This window comes from Armigeres subalbatus, chromosome 2 (genome assembly GCF_024139115.2).
Source record: "Armigeres subalbatus isolate Guangzhou_Male chromosome 2, GZ_Asu_2, whole genome shotgun sequence".
NCBI classification, from domain to species: Eukaryota; Metazoa; Arthropoda; class Insecta; order Diptera; family Culicidae; genus Armigeres; species Armigeres subalbatus.
Genome location: NC_085140.1, coordinates 263,314,560 through 263,330,581, shown reverse-complemented (window position 1 = coordinate 263,330,581; position 16,022 = coordinate 263,314,560).

Below are 16,022 nucleotides of genomic sequence, written 5' to 3'. Positions count from 1 at the left end.
GACGGCGGTACCAAGATCGACATAGGCGCACGGATCAAGAAAGCAAGGGCTGCCTTTGCGAGTTTAAGAAATATCTGGAAAAACAGGCAGATAAGTGAACGCACCAAAATACGAATGTTCAAATCTAACGTGAAATCTGTGCTGTTATACGCTAGCGAAACATGGTGTGTATCAGTGGAGAACACTCAACGACTGCAGGTGTTCATTAACAGATGCCTGCGGTATATAATTCGGGCCTGGTGGCCTTACAACTGGATCTCAAACAACGAGCTCCATCGTCGTTGTCACCAGAGGCCGATAGCAACAGAAATTCGGAATCGGAAGTGGGGCTGGGTCGGCCACACTCTACGTAGGGGTGGAAACGAAATCTGTAAACGAGCATTAGACTGGAACCCAGCGGGACATCGCAGCAGAGGCAGACCCAGAGGCACATGGTGGCGAAGCCTCAATAAAGAAATAAAAGAAGTCGACCGAAATCTAACCTGGCAACAGGTTAAAGCGATAGCCGGGCAACGCTCAGGATGGAGATCTTTCAAGTCGGCCCTTTGCCCCACCGGAGGTGTCCCTCGGGTTCGGATACTGAGATTTTTCATGTGAGCCATTCGTTACACCTGTTTTGTTCAACTTGCTTCAATTCAATTGTTTCTTCTGGCTAATCAGAAAGCAACAGAAATAAGCAGAAGAAGATTTTGAAAAAGGTGTGAATTTGGCGCAGGAGGTAAGAAACGTAAATGGAGGATCTTCTCACACTTCTCACATTTTAGTACCGTGGATCCCCGGTAATTTGACCGTTTTTAATTAGAACAATTTTTAATTTGAACCACAATATGAAGGAAATGCCATAAAGAATGCAATTATTTTTACATTATTTCATTATTCATACGATTTAGTGACTTAATGCTATGAAATGGCAGACATTTAGGGTGAATTGATTAGAGAAGTTCCATGTACATCCAGAATTTTCCGCGTCTTTATTTTCCGTGTGCTGATTGTTGTTTTCTGTGCATGCTACAGATAACAGTGAGTCATATAACATGTATGTCAGATACAAGACTGGATATTCAGCGAAGGTCCTTGGAGAGACTTTAACTTTGGGATGGACTCCGCACTAGGTGATTGTATATTGCCGAAGAAGACGGGTTTTTAAACTGGCGTGCAGGGAGACTGGCGTCGAAAACTGAAAGCCCAATAACCTGGACACTAAGGAACATTTTATTTCGATCTTTATCCACACTTCGCCATTACAGACACACGCATCACCTTCCTGGCAATGTGACCAAACATTTTGCAACGTGACCATCGCTTGTGGCAGGCGTGTTGGCGCGTGTCATAATAAGAGAAGAGGTGGCATAACAACCGGCAACAGAAATAGAACCATACGCAACTGTTGGGCAACGATAGAATAATGGATATGAAGTTTTGAATGATGGTTTTCTATTTTAGTGAGAAAGTATTTATTAAAGGAAGTCACAAAGACAATCGGCTATTTTTAAACTGTCTCCAAATGTAAACAAACTAGGCCCACACGTGCAGGACATGCTAACACCGACGAACCGCCTTGTCACTGGCGCTCCACCACTTATTAACGGTCATTCGCTTATTCGGGGGATCGCGCCTGTCAAATTAGCTAAGACACAACTCCATTGCAGTGCTAATATATATATATATATATACTATAGGTAGGCGGATGAGCAACAAGAACTTCGCAAACCATTGCACCATTTAATATCAAATTTTGACACATATCGTGAAACTTTCTGGGAAATCGTGCACAGGTGGTCAAGTTGACTGCACAATGCTGCAAGACCTCGTTTTACCTCGATGTCCCTTATTTGTTATGTAATTCATTAAGTTCGGAGCTACTAATAATCGACAAAACACAACACATTTGACCTAAAATTTAGCTAAAAATCGTGTTATGTGAGCTCTGTTTATTGCACGGTGTTTAGGCTGACCATTAGGGTGGTTCAAAAAATCTATTTTGCTCCACAGTGCTCATGTGATTCTTTACCATGTTCTGAGTGTCCTATGAAAATTTGAGCTCATTTGGATTAAAACTGATTTAGCACAAGCCGTTTCAAGTTTGCATGCAAATTAGTATGGGGAAATTTATTTTTTCATTATACTGTTGATGACGCTTTCCCATTAAGCGCAGATGAAAAGAAAACCTAAATACATAGCTAAAAGGAATACTCAACAGCTTTCACCCAACGCAAACCCCATGTTGATTAATCGCCCCCATAATTAGTAATCGATTTTAAGACAGGTTACGAATCTTTAGTCATGATCGTTAAGCTTTTTTGAGGGCATCACTGAAATGTGCAGTGCAACATAGTAGCCTGAATTTGTGTGTGCTATCTTTCGCGCCGGAAGATCGAGACCGTGAAGAGACGGAGCAACTGTACCGCGCTAATAACACACGAAAGTTCTATGAGAAGTTGAACCGTTCACGTAAGGGCCACAGCCTGATATGTGTAAGGACATAAACGGGAACCTTCTTACGAACGAGCGTGAGGTGATCCAAAGGTGGCGGCAGCACTACGAAGAACACCTGAATGGCGATGTGGCAGACGAAGATGGCGGTATGGTGATGGACCTGGGAGAACGCGCGCAGGACATAATCTTACCGGCTCCGAATCTCCAAGAAATCCAGGAGGAGATTGGCCGGCTGAAGAACAACAAAGCCCCTGGGGTTGACCAACTACCAGGAGAGCTATTTAAACACGGTGGTGAGGCACTGGCTAGAGCGCTGCACTGGGTCATTACCAAGATTTGGGAGGAGGAAGTTTTGCCGCAGGAGTGGATGGAAGGTGTCGTGTGTCCCATCTACAAAAGGGCGATAAGCTGGATTGTAGCAACTACCGCGCAATCACATTGCTGAACGCCGCCTACAAGGTACTCTCCCAAATTTTATGCCGTCGACTAGCACCAACTGCAAGGGAGTTCGTGGGGCAGTACCAGGCGGGTTTTATGGGCGAACGCTCCACCATGGACCAGGTGTTCGCCATTCGCCAAGTACTGCAGAAATGTCGCGAATACAACGTGCCCACACATCATCTATTCATCGACTTCAAAGCCGCATATGATACAATCGATCGGGACCAGCTATGGCAGCTACCCAGTCAACATTTTGGTACCTATAACTTTTGATATAGGTTATTATATAAGAACCAACTTAATCGTATATAATGCACAGATTGGATATATACGTACCAAAGTGGAGGTGATATAGGTACATACGAGTTTTATTTTACGATTTTTCCGACATCATAAAAACAGTATTACGATTAAACAAAAAAAAAATATAAAAAATCTTACCAGCACCAAGTCTCGAACATGCGATCTTTGGATTTGCAGGCGGATACTCTACCACTGCACATCTTGAAGTGAGATGGATTTTTGTTCAACATAAACTACACAATTTATATCTTTACAACTGCTTGAAACGTCTACAAGTCATTTGGACTGAAGTGGCTTCAATTGTATTACGATTCACGTAGACATTCATTCGCACTGATATAGGATTTTTTTTTTCCAAGTTCGTTTATTTGGTAGGCTCAGGCGTGTATAACACTTTACGGAGCCATATTTCTTAGTGATATATACAATTAACGTATTTTTTTCAGTTAGTAAGAGAGGCATAGGAGCCAGCGTACTCGTGGTGACTCGAGATTAGTTTACAATATTAAAGGATGGACGAGGCTTAGGATTCGGAATCAAGGAATTTCGGCTGCTCATCCGGGCATTTGGCGTAAGGGACGATGAGAACCAATCGTCGTGCTCGAGGATTGGTTCTACTGGGAGCGTCTTCCGGATGGCGGAGTAACGGAGATCTACGGAACATAGAGACAGAGACAGTACAAAAAAAAACTTTGACAGAAGAAAAAAAAATAAATTAGATTTTGATGTCAGAATCACAAATGAAACTATAAATGGCCTGCATATAGACCGCATCACGATCCCCCAAAACACCTCGAATTTCCCTGTAGGGTTGTTTACCTCGGGCCACTAGGGTATCCAAAAGTCGCTCTCTGGAGGCGTCGTTTTCCGAGCAGAACCAAACTACGTGATCGATGTCATCATAACCGGCTCCGCACCTACATAAGTTGCTATTGACAAGGTTTATTCTGTACAGATGTGTGTTAAGTGAATAGTGATTGGACATAAGTCTCGACATCACGCGAATGAAGCCTCGACTTAAGTCCTCACCTCTGAACCACGCTCGCCCAGAAACTTTTGGAACTATGGAAAATAGCCACCGTCCGAGTTCATTGTGTGTCCAATTCTTTTGCCAACTTTGAAGAGTACTCTGACGGACTAATGGGAAAAACTCGTTGCTCGAGAATTGTCTATCATAAACCTCACCTTCCTGTGCGCCCACCTTTGCAAGCGAGTCTGCCTTCTCATTGCCGTAGATTAAGCAGTGAGATGGGACCCAAACAAAGGTAATCTTGAATGATCTTTCGACCAAAACACGCATCTGCTCTCTTATGTTTGAAAGAAAGTAAGATGCGTGTAACAGGTTTCATCGACCGGAGTGCCTCGATAGAACTAAGGCTATCCGAGAAGATGAAATAATGGTCTACGGGCTGATTGGAAATTATCCCCAAAGCGAAGTTAATTGCTGCCAGCTCAGCAACATAAACCGAACACGGTTCCTGAAGTTTTTGGAAGGTGGTTGAATTTACATTGAAAACACCGAAGCCAGTGGATCCGTTGATGCGAGAACCATCAGTGAAATATCTGTTGTTGCAATTGACATGTTCATATTTTTCAGAAAAAAGTGAGGGAATAGATATTTGTCGAAGATGATCTGGTATTCCTTGAATAGCATGTTTCATGGACAGATCGTATACAATTGAGGAACTGTCGTTGGTGAAGTGAACTCGAGGGGGATTATAACACGGAAGACAAAGATCTGATGATCTGATGATATCTGACTAACGACAAGTTAGTCCAAGCATATTATCGAAGTTATCTAGAACAAGTTTGTTACTTGTTCCACATTTGATGAGTATTCTAAGTGAGAGCTCCCAGTAACGGTGCTTTAAAGGAGTGACTCCAGCAAGCACCTCCAGGCTCATGTTATGCGTTGAATGCATGCAGCCAAGGGCAATACGCAAACAACGATACTGAATTCGTTCCAATTTGATCAGGTGGCAATCAGCTGCTGAGAGGAAGCAGAAGGAGCCATACTCTAAAACAGAGAGAATAGTCGTTCTATAGAGTTTGATGAGGTCTTCCGGGTGAGCACCCCACCATGTTCCGGAGATAGAACGTAGAAAATTGATCCTTTTCCGGCATTTTTGTATCAAATACTCAATGTGGAGTTTCCAGGTACATTTGGAATCAAACACGACCCCAAGGTATTTAGAAGATAAAGATTGGTTGATGTCATCATTCAACAGTTTTAGTTTCAGTTGAGCTGGGTACCGCTTCCTAGTAAACACAACCAACTGAGTTTTTTGCGGTGAAAACTCGATCCCTAGATGTCTGGCCCAAACAGTCAGATTATCGAGGGTACTTTGCAATGGTCCTTGCAAGACAGCTGCACATGGACCTCTTAGAGAGACCACGGCATCATCTGCAAGTTGTCTGAGCGTGCATTGTCCTTCCAAACAATTGTCAATATCTTTGACATAGAAATTATAAAGCAAGGGACTTAAACATGAACCTTGGGGAAGGCCCATGTAGCTAGTTCTGGAAGTTGTCAGAGTGCCGAGTGTGAAGTTCATTTGTTTTTCTGACAACAAATTGTACAAGAAATTATTCAAAATAACGGGTAATCCATTACTGTGCAGATTGTCTGACAGTACTTCTATGGAAACTGAATCAAAAGCGCCCTTAATATCCAAGAATACTGAAGCCAACTGCTCCTTGTGCGCAAAGGCTAGTTGTATATCTGAAGAAAGCAACGCTAGACAATCGTTTGTTCCTTTCCCTTTTCGAAATCCAAACTGAGTATTTGAAAGCAATGCATTTTCTTCGACCCAATGGTCGACTCTTGAAAGGATCATTTTCTCCAATAATTTTCTCATGCATGATAGCATGGCAATCGGTCGGTATGAATTGTGATTAGACGCTGGTTTCCTAGGCTTTTGAATAGCTATTACTTTGACCTGTCGCCATTCAGGTGGCACAATGTTGTACTCCATGAAACAGTTGTACAGGTCAAGTAATCGTCTTTTTGCGATATCTGGGAGGTTTTTAAGAAGATTGAATTTGATGTTATCGCATCCCGGAGCAGAGTTATTCGATGAAAGAAGCGACATAGAAAGTTCCAGCATTGTGAATGGTCCACCCAAAGAACCGGGATCAGTGACTGATTCTCGAAATAGCGGTTCTGCTGGTACGGAATCTGGGCAGACCTTTTTTGCGAAGTTGAATATCCATCGATTGGAGTATTCTTCACTCTCATTGGTGGAAATGCGGTTCCGCATGTTGCGAGCCGTTTTCCAAAGTGTTGTCATTGAGGTTTCTCGTGATAGTCCCTCGACAAAACGTCGCCAGTAGCTACGTTTTTTGCCTTGAGAAGATTTTTGAGTTTTCTTTCGAGCCTCAAATACTCTTCAAAAAGCTCTGACCTTCCGTGTTTACGGAAGGCCTTGAAGGCATCAGATTTCTCAGAATACAACTTAGTACATTCATCATCCCATCCAGGAGTGGCTGGTCTTCTGATGACAGATGTACTTGGAACGCGTCGTTTCTGTGCTTCTAGTGCGCTTTTTTGGATCAACTCAATAAGGAATCGATATTCATCCAAAGGTGGAAGAGTATCAGTGCCGATGCAAATTTTTGCCAGTCAATGTTCTTCGTGAGATCGAAAGGAACATTAACTGGCTCAGATTGTTGATAGCCACTCTTAATTGTGGTGACTATCGGCATATGGTCACTACCATGGGGATCTTGAATTACCTTCCACGTGCAATCTAACGATAGTGAATATGAACATAAAGACAGATCAATACGGCTTTGTAGGCCATTTGGTCCTAATCGAGTTACTTTACCAGTATTCAAAATATTCAAATTGAAATCAGCACACAAAGCATAGAAAATAGGCGCTCTATAATCGTCAAACGTTTCGCCCCATCCAATGCCATGTGCGTTCATATCTTATCAATACTGGAGATGATAAAAAGGAGACTGCGCTCCAAAAATGTCGACGATTAAGAGAGGCATTTGGAGGAATGTACACTGAAGCTATGCAAAGATCTTTATTCTTCACATTTACTTGGCATGCGACGATCTATAGGCCATTAACAGTCGGAATGGGAATTCTGTAGAAGGAGTAGCACTTTTTGATCCCCAAAAAAACGCCACCATAATGATCATCCCGATCTGGGCGAATAATATTAAAATCGTGGAAGTTGATTTCATCTTCAGAAGAAAGCCATGTTTCACAGAGTGCAAATATATCACAATCGGAATTGCGAATCAAAAACTTGAACACGTCTAATTTATTTTTCAGACTATGACAGTTCCACTGCAGCACAGTGATTGTATCTTGTATGGCCGTATTATCCATCGAAAGATACAATTTCTGCAAGAAGGGGCCATGAAACAGTCAATTGCTTCAGATAACTTTCTACTGTTGGCATAAAGAGGTCAATGATTGGCCTCAATGAATTCGGAATATTGAACAAATTCAAAAACGGTCCACGAGGTCCTTAAAGGAGATCAATCCTCGCTTGGACGGAATATTTTTCTGGAAGTGCGAATTGCATTTTTCTTTCATTGACTCTCCTAACCGGATGTTTCTTGGAAACATCGGTTTTAAACAATGGCGGGAATGTCTTGCTGCAACTAGGATCCAAAGGAGCAGTGAAGACAGATTGCTTCAGGATTTTAAATAATCCCCATTACCTTCAGTTTTTGGCAAGCTTTTATGGATGACTTTTGTTCTCTTACGGCGTAATCCAGGGAAGACGGTTGCTTCCTCTTTTCGGGCACGTGTACCTCGAAGAATCATCCATATCAGCTACGTCGGAGTCCAATTCATCAGTGGCAATGGAATCGTAGTAATCACTTACTCGAACGGCAGCTGAAATAGCAGCCGTGGCGGTGGTTGTGGCGGATGTGTCTTGCGACTTAACCATTTCCGCATATGACTGCTTGGAGCGCTGTACCAACGAGCGCTTCACTTTTTGGGTGCGCTTTTTGTACACCGGGCATTCTTGCAGAACCATGGGGAGGATCCATGCCACAATAAGCGCACTTTGTAGCTTGTTGTTGACAGGACTCCTCCCTATGCTTTTCAAAACATTTGCCACAATGGGGCTTGTTGTCGCAAATCTCGGCAGTGTGCCCCAACTGTTTGCAGTTGGTACAATTGAACACCCTCGGCACAAAAAGACGCACCGGAAATAACATATTTTCAATATATACATATTTTGGGAGAATCGAACCGGCGAACGTCACCCGAAGCGAACCTGACTTAGAATACACTCTTTTACCATCTACCATGGCAGCTGAACGCAACTCCCTGCAATCCAGAATATCCACAGTAGACTCCATTGCATTCTTTAAGCGGCCTTTTCCCGCAAGTACATCCTTGCAAGTCAGGCTCGCTGCGTTGATCACACCTTCGATTTCGACCTCCCGCGAGGGGACATAAACCAAATATTCAACATTGTAGGCTTTGTCTTTAGCGATTTCGTTTGCATCCTTGTATGTAGGTGCGGTTAGGCGTAGTTTGTTCCGATTTACCTGATGGAAATCAGTTTTCGGAAAACGACGCGTCAAATCTCGCTTATGCAGAGAAAATCTAGGCTTTTCACTTTTTGCCGAAAGTAAACAACCCAAGGCCCAGGAGAAGATGCGTGGTAGAATCGTGTGCGATCACCATCCCACTGCCCTCCGCAGTCTCTGCCTCCATTATCACCTCGTAAGGTGTTGGAAGTATAGTTATTACAAGCTAAGAACTAATAACTATTAACTAATTAGAAAAAAACTAATAAAAAAACTAATTCAAACTATTCTAATCAGACCCACTCTGTGGGAGAACAATACAACAATCTTTGCCACTTATCTGCGGCTGCTGCTGTAGGTAGCAGCAGTAACAAAAGCCTGCTTCACTGGCGTCGCCAGAATCAGCTACTTCCCTCGCCGAAAGTGCCCGCCTTGGATCCGACGGTAGGATACGCACCACCCAACAGCCCCCGCCCTCCCGAACACAATCCACGATGAGACACAGCACACACGTCTGGCTCGTTCGAACTATCGGCCTGGAATGATATATATAGGATATTGCAAGGAATATAAGTCATTAGGAGTTTTTATTCACACAAATACGATTGATTTTCACTACGGTAAAAATTATCGTATACGATGCATTCAATACAACATTGTTCGACAATAATCTGACAAAGTTTGATATGGAATGCGATTTAGATTTTTGATGCACGCAAATGCGACTTTATTTGCTGTTTGTTATACGATATGTGGTTTACTGGGTAATGCACGAACACGGTTTTCCGGATAAACTGACACGGTTGATCAAAGTGACGATGGATCGGGTGATGTGCGTAGTTCGAGTTTCAGGGCCATTCTCGAGTCCCTTCGAAACCCGCAGAGGGTTACGGCAAGGTGATGGTCTTTCGTGTCTGCTATTCAACATCGCTTTGGAGGGGTAATAAGAAGAGCAGGGATTAACACGAGTGGTACAATTCTCAAGAAGTCCGTCCAGTTATTTGGCTTCGCCGACAACATAGATATTATGGCACGTAACTTTGAGAAGATGGAGGAAGCCTACATCAGACTGAAGAGGGAAGCTAAGCGGATCGGACTAGTCATCAACACGTCGAAGACGACGTACATGATAGGAAGAGGTTCAAGAGAAGACAATGTGAGCCACCCACCGCGAGTTTGCATCGGTGGTGACGAAATAGAGGTGGTAGAAGAATTCGTGTACTTGGGCTCACTGGTTACTGCCGAAAATGACACCAGCAGAGAAATTCGGAGACGCATAGTGGCTGGAAATCGTACGTACTTTGGACTCCGCAAGACGCTCCGATCGAATAGAGTTCGCCGCCGTACCAAACTGACAATCTACAAAACGCTCATTAGACCGGTAGTCCTCTACGGACACGAGACCTGGACGATGCTCGTGGAGGACCAACCAAACTCCAAGTGCGCAGTTTTCGAAAGGAAAGTGCTGCGTACCATCTATGGTGGGGTGCAGATGGCGGACGGTACGTGGAGGAGGCGAATGAACCACGAGTTGCATCAGCTGTTGGGAGAACCATCCATCGTTCACACCGCGAGAATCGGACGACTGCGGTGGGACGGGCACGTAGCCAGAATGTCGGACAATAACCCGGTGGAAATGGTTCTCGACAACGATCCAACGGGCACGGTAATCTCGGAAATATCAGAGCATACAAGGCAAATGATTCTTGTCATATTGTGTTTGGGTTCTGTATAGGCTTGTTGCGAGGAGCGTTTGTCAGTAACAAACTCTGTTGACGACAAAGGGTATATGGGTATATTGTTAGGCGTTGCTCAAATATTGATTCCCTGGTGAGCACACATGTTATTGTTAACAAAAAGAAGCGACGAGGTTGGTGCTGTATTTCTTTGTTTCGCGATGAGATGATAAAATGTTCAGTGAGATGGAAAACGGACCAGTTCCCCTATATTCGTATCGCTACTATTCCAAGTAAATATTATTCTGATGAAATTGTTTGAATCGTGAACTTTTGCTTTAGTTGATATTCGTCATACGGATTCAAAAAAATAAAGCTCACACCTCATGCGTCACTTCAAGGAAAAGATATCGTTGGCCTTCATAAGAGCAAACTGATAAGAAGATTTAATAAGAAAGGAATTGTGGATATGATAAAAGTTGATTTAGACAAAACTTTATTCTTTATAATTAATTAATCTGCTAGATTGGCTTTTCTCGGTGATATATATCACCGAGAAAAGCCAATCTAGCGGATTAATTAATTAGTAAACTCGCGGTGATTAGCACAAACAAATAGTTATTGTTTATAGGCGATTCATCAAGATGGTTTCTCGAAGCGTCAATAAACGCGATGGAAGATCGCGAAGGTAATGGTTCTAACCCATGTTACATGTTTTAACAAATTTAAAATGCAACAATTCAACAAGAGAATCGTAAGGAAGAACATCTTTTGCCCATACGATTTCTCAGTATATGCATGTAACGACTCTGCGAGCATAGAACCGTCGCCTATATCGGTATCATATTCAGTAATAAACTAAAATTTAATAAACATGAAATGTTGCTTACACTTCTTTACATACACAAAATTTTAATCGATTCCGATAAGGTGATGACATCCTGAAGACGAGTTATGTGCATTCACTGGAATTTCTAATTTTATCAGAAATAAGTTCCTTATCTGCCAGGTGTATTACTAGCAGCTGACTGTAAATTGCATAATAAGTAGGAACAATGAATATGAATTTGATAACAAGGAATGAGGAAACATTAACCAATGAATGGTTAAGCATTTTAAATGCTTATGATGCTTATGAAGCTTATTAAAACAGAAGTAAGATCATCGAGTGGATTCTTCGACCCACATCATCAGCAAGTTGAGTAACAATCTTCGGTGTCCACTCTGACCACTGAAAACAAACCTTCCCAATAAAATAAGAAAGAATCCTCGTCAACAAAAGTGAGACACAACAAAAACAAGTTAGAAAGCAGTCGAAATGTAGGTTAAGCGAATGAAAACTTGGAATGCAGCATGAGTCGCGTTGTTGCTTCGAAAGGTTAAAACTGGAAGCGCTGCGCACCGTCGAAATAGGTAAAAGGGTTGGCTGGGAGGACGGTAACCGACCTCGTTGCTTCGTACCTACATCATAGCCCCCGTCGTGTCCGTGAAGCAGGTTTTCAGTGGTACCATCTCGAGTTACTCTCTCTTTCGGCTATATTGAGGCCGTCTCTGCTTTCTACGATGGAAGATACCATGCAGGGAACAACGATGATACGATAATCTTAAGGTAAGTTATGACGTGAATGCATGTGGGATAACAATGAAATAATAAAGCATTTTGCGATAACAGGTGTGATAATCGAAAAATAGATAAACCGTCAGTGTAGAGTGGAGAGCGGATACGAAAAACAGAGAGCGTTAATTATCTCAATTATACGTGGAGTGTTTTTATCCTTTAAGTGTAAAAGTATGTAATTAAGCAAAACAAGTAAATTTTCCACGAACAATAAGCATTTTCAAAGGAGTCATCTATGGAACAAATGTCCATATTTCAATTTCTTTTGTATTTTTTATTGCTTTCTGTTGAACTTCATGGATATTTTTATTTTTATATTATGTATATTTTTATTGTGGTTTCCCTCCGGAAAAAAATTCAAATTCGATTTTTTAAGAAAGGTGGAAATGTGTACTAATTAATGCAGAAACATGCAAAATGATAGAAAACATGCTACTATATCCCTAAAGTGATTTTTTGACCTTTCTAATGTGATTTTTTCAATAAATGTTATGATACACAAGAAAGGCTACATCGCCGCTAGGTGGATTAATCTGTTTTTTTTTTTATTTTCTATGAAACATTTTGTGATATCCAAGGGGTGTTTTTTATTTTATTTACATTATAAAAACAACCGTCTATATTAACGATGTATTCTTTTGCTCAGGGAAGTCGTAAAAATTTCCAACCATAAATTTCCATAAGAAAATTATTTTGAGCTTTTTAGTGCAATGTTTTCACCTGTCATAAGACGAGTTTAAACAATCCCATTGAATTCCACTTAATTGACAGATTATTTCGACCTCAACAGTCTTGTACTTGACTCGAGTCAAGTACAAGACACTGAAGACGGCCTTACTGTTGAGGTCGAAATACGTATCTCAGATACAATTAAGGTGGAATTCAATGGGATTGTTTAAACTGTCTTATGACACATAAATTTCCAGTCAAACCCAGCCTCTGTCAGCATGGTCTTGCTTTGTGACCACATGTCTTACCGTTACTGTTTATACTTTAATGCGACTAGTTAAAATCAGGTTAAAACTATTGTTTGTCGATCAAATGGCCATTTTATACGGAAGCTAAAGCCTGATTGCAAGTCCCAGAGAATGTTCACAGAGCAATAGAAATAAAATTAGCCTACTTTTACTTAAAGAAAAGCGAATTAAACTCGAATTTGTGTAGGCTGGTTGTAACAGTTTTAAAGCCAACACAATACGGCATGTTTATCGCCCCAGTGCAGTGCTTTACTCTATGTACTTTTTTGTCTGCAACTATAAACGTTTATCTACCTATTAGAATCAAGGCAGGCGAAGAGAAAGTTTCTAAGACAGATACAGGAAATATAGACTAATCCACGTCCCACAACCGACTCGTTTTAAAACGCGATCTGGGTGGGTGGGTGTCTTTATTTCATGCCGCCTTCAATGTCAGCATACATATTCCCGGCGAGTGAACAGAAAAGCATCAAACGGTTTGCTGTGAGGGGGCCCGAAAGTAGGTCAGAGCACTGTACAAAATGGAAATGAAGCCGCGCAACTTTTTGTACACAAAACGAAAGGTTGCTGAATTTAGGTCAAATTTACTTCTGTGACGATTGAGCGCATGAAAGACGACAGTCAGTACCCCATCGATCGCGCCAAAGAGATCGCCAAAGAGAGAGGCAACGTGATGAAGTTCACAGAATATTCAGCGCAGTACGTTTCCAGTGCGCGAGTGCGCACTGTTTGACGACTATCCGCGAGAGCGATCATTGGCTTCCCGAACCGAAGTCACATCGGACACATTCATAAACAGAACGTAGTTGTGGTGAGGGCCAGCTCGGTCAGCATTGAACACAAATGTCAGCGGCCATCTTTCGCGGGTTCGAGGCTACGTACGCGGAAAATGAACGATCATTGACTCCGTCGGTGCTGGAACAAGGAACAACGCAACGGTGACGTTACCCCAGTCTCTCCTGAGTATCTTGTTTCTGTTTGTGGTGTTGGAAGTGGTCTAAAAGATCCCAAGTCGAAATCTATAACATATTTATTTCCATTAGAATAAATGACACGACGGCTGACGAAACTCGAATATTTTCAAATTATTCATTAACTGCATTGAGGTTATTCGTAAGCGATACTATTTTCTATTTATTTGTGAGATCGCGCAAGAACATGAATTTAAGTTCAATTTTTCTTACTAAGAGTTATTAAAGCATTTGAGAAAAATAAGGAGATACTAAAAATACCAAGCAGTAGTACATGCCATAGGGCAATATGATCAACAGCAGTTTTCAAATCTTCAAAATTATATCGAATTATTTTGCTCAATCTCCTTTGGGGAGGTCAAATCCATTACTTATAAAATGCTTCTTAGTCTAGTTAATGTATTATCTAGTAAAGCAAACGGTGATCAGATAAGTAGCATTCAAGATTTTGTTAAAATGAGCAAATCCCGTTGTGTATTTAGAATATAACCTGCGAGTTTCAAACCGGTGCGCATATTCAACCATCAGCCCCCACGCGATCAACGCCAACCGCGGCGTAACTGACTGAGCGGGAGAGAACTTCGTTTGTCTGTTGTTGGTTGCCAATCATTTATCTCCGGTCTCCCCGGCACGCACGTTTCATCTGGCCCGACGTAAACTGTAGGAAATGGTCAACTGACGATGTAAATAAAAGTTGCCTTGGGTCTCTCTGGCTTTCCGAAGAACTGAAACTTGGCGCATAAGGTTCAAGTTCAAAACCGAGTTGGTGAATACATACGAACCAACTACGTTTGTGGGTTTTGCCCGTTCACGATGAGACTATAATAGGAACGCAAAGTGAAACTTGTGTGCATTCGTGCACTGATCCAATTCATACGGTACATTGAAAGTAGGGTGAATAATCAGGACTTCTTTGTTGAATGGAAGAATCGAAAGGCACGTATTGAAGCTCGAAATTAGGGGATTCGATAGTCGAATCACAAATAAGCTATTGCCATGTTTTGTTTGTTCAACGCTTGAACCAAATTTCGTCTGTATCGTAGTCCAGAGACGTTGTTTATAAGGGGCCGTCCACAAAGTACGTCACGCCTCTAGGGGGGAGGGGGGGTTCAGAGCAGCGTGACGATCCATACAACAATTTTAGAGGTTTAATACAAAAAGTGTGACGAAGGGGGAGGGGGTCGAAAATCGCCGTTTTTTGCGTGACGTACTTTATGGATCTTCCCTAAATTCAATTACATCTTCTCTGTCTTGGTCGAACTCTAGGCTAGGTCATAATGGAATTATTTGTTCATAAATAGCTTAGCTTTGACTGTACATATCAATGGTTTCTACTTCAAGACTGATCAGAACTGGTGTAAATTGCTCTACGATCCAAGTGAACATACTCTCGAAGTTCAACAGTTTCAGCAGTCAATTAGGAAAGGAAAGGGCTATACTTATTGTTACTAGGGACACGGCAGGTATTTCCGTCCATCGTCATAGGTGCTAAAACCATCGAAAGCAACATCCATTTGCTAGAGCTCCACTATAGCAGAACGTATCTCCTGAGCTTAAGATTTGATACGAATGAGTTTGTCAAAAAAGTGTATCTTTTATTGGTTTTCGAGACTATGACGAAAAGACGAAAATACCTGCCTTAACCCTACTTCAGACCGAGAATACCACTGGAAGGAAGTTTTGTTCGTAGGCTAGGGTTGCTAAACAGAAGCATAAATCGGAGATTCGGCCTGGAATTTGGCTAGATGACTTTCTGCCTAACGTGTTAGGGAACGTCCACAAATTACGTTACGCTTAGAGGTTGAGGGGGGAGGTGAAGTGTGACGATCCATACCAAATTTTCAGAAGCTTCATACATTTTGACCATATTATCCGTTAAGTAATCAACATTTGGCCGTTGAACCAAATCACACTTTCCGTGATTTTTTTATTGGGTGTTCAGCTGGAGCTACCTGGTAGCTTAGTTTGGCAAGGCTAAACCCGTCCTTACGTTCCCTCTACTAGGACACATACTGACAATGGACTAGTTTATGATGACCACTTGAAGCTCAGAAGGATCGTTTTAAAATTTTATTAGGTTAATACACCCAAC